A 1,953-nucleotide genomic window follows, 5' to 3' on the forward strand; every position below is an offset into this window, starting at 1 on the left:
TCTCCCTTCCCTCCTCTCCCTCTCCCTCTCTCCTGTTTTCTCTGGTGCTTAAAACATTTATCTAAGGCTCGGCGCGGATGTCTAAACTCCCCTTAGTCTGTATATAAACACGCCTCTCGGGTGGCTGAAAAATAGGAGAAAATGACGGTCGTTAAACAAGGAACCGAACGGAAGACACAGAAACCAGGCTATGAAAATGAAGCTTTGTTAATGAAGATATATTTGCATGTCCTCTTAAAATCTGAGCTGAAAAATAGGTGAAAATAGGTCTTTACACAAGGAACCGAAGAGAAGACACAGAAAACAGGCTATGAAAATGAAGCTTTGTTAATGAAGATATATTTGCATGTCCTCTTAAAATCTGAGCTGAAAAATAGGTGAAAATAGGTCTTTACACAAGGAACCGAAGAGAAGACACAGAAAACAGGCTATGAAAATGAAGCTTTGTTAATGAAGATATATTTGCATGTCCTCTTAAAATCTGAGCTGAAAAATAGGTGAAAATAGGTCTTTACACAAGGAACCGAAGAGAAGACACAGAAAACAGGCTATGAAAATGAAGCTTTGTTAATGAAGATATATTTGCATGTCCTCTTAAAATCTGGGCTGAAAAATAGGTGAAAATAGGTCTTTACACAAGGAACTGAAGAGAAGACACAGAAAACAGGCTATGAAAATGAAGTTTTGTTAATAGAGAAAGGTATATTTGCATGTCCTCTTAAAATCTGAGCTGAAAAACAGGTGAAAATGACGATCGTTTCACAAGAAACCAAAACACGATTTCTCACCACAGGGAAGCGAACGACAGACGGACACTAGATATTGCTAAAAGAATGAGGTCATGTTGAGAGAGAAATTGATTTAAGAGAAAGGAAAAAGAGAAACGTAAAAAGGAAAAGTTAAAAGGGGAAAGGTAAGGTAAGGTAAGGTAGGGTAAGGTAAGGTAAAGGAAGGTAAGGTAAGGTAGGGTAAGATAAGATAAGATAAGGTTAGGTGAGCTAAGGTAGGATAAGGTGAGGTAATGTAAGGTAAAGTATGGTAAAGTAAGGCAAAGTAAGGTAAGGTAAGGTAAGGTAAGATAAAGTAAGGTAAAGTAATGAAAGGTAAGGTAAGGTAAGGCAAGGTAAGGTAAAGTAAGGTAAGGTAAAATTATGCATGTTTTTTGCGTTAATATTGATTTGGAATGTCGAGAGAGAGAGAGGAGCAATTTTCCAGCTCAAGAGAAACAAGATTACGCCTTGCAAGTTTTCCCTCGCCGCGCCGCTGATGCTCGGGCTAAGGAGGAGCTTGAGGGAGAGAGCGAGCGAGCGAGCGAGCGAGAGAGAGAGAGAGAGAGAGAATGTGTGTGTGTGTGCGTGTATTTGTTTGCAATCTTTTCCTCTTATCTATTTTCCGCATACGAATATTTAAAATTTTCCTGGTTTGACACTAATTACGAAGCTCAATATTATTACTATTACTTTTATTATCATTATTATTACTAACTTCTTTTTCCTTACAAACTATACGTTCAAACTAATTTTCTGTCTCCTCTGTTTCACAATAATAATAATCGTAGTGGTAGTAGTAGTAGTAGTAATAGTAGTAGTAGTAGTAGTAGTAGTAGTAGTAGTAGTAGTAGTAGTAGTAGTAGTAGTAGTAGTAGTAGTAGTTGTAGTAGTAGTAGTAGTAGTTGTTGTTGTTGTTGTAGCAGTAGTAGTAATAGTAGTAGTAGTAATAGTGTAGTAGTAGTAGTAGTAGTTGTAGTAGTAATGATGATGATGACAACAACAACAACAACAACAACAATAATAATAATAATAATAATAATAATAATAATAATAATAATAATAATAATAATAATAATAATAATAATCCAAAAACAAGCTTAACCAAACAAGTAGAGTCACGGCTGTTAATATTTCAATCTGTTTTTCTCCTCCTCGTCTCCTCGCCTCCCATAAATCATCAGCC

The sequence above is a fragment of the Eriocheir sinensis genome, chromosome 11 (assembly GCF_024679095.1).
Source record: "Eriocheir sinensis breed Jianghai 21 chromosome 11, ASM2467909v1, whole genome shotgun sequence".
Classification (NCBI taxonomy): domain Eukaryota; kingdom Metazoa; phylum Arthropoda; class Malacostraca; order Decapoda; family Varunidae; genus Eriocheir; species Eriocheir sinensis.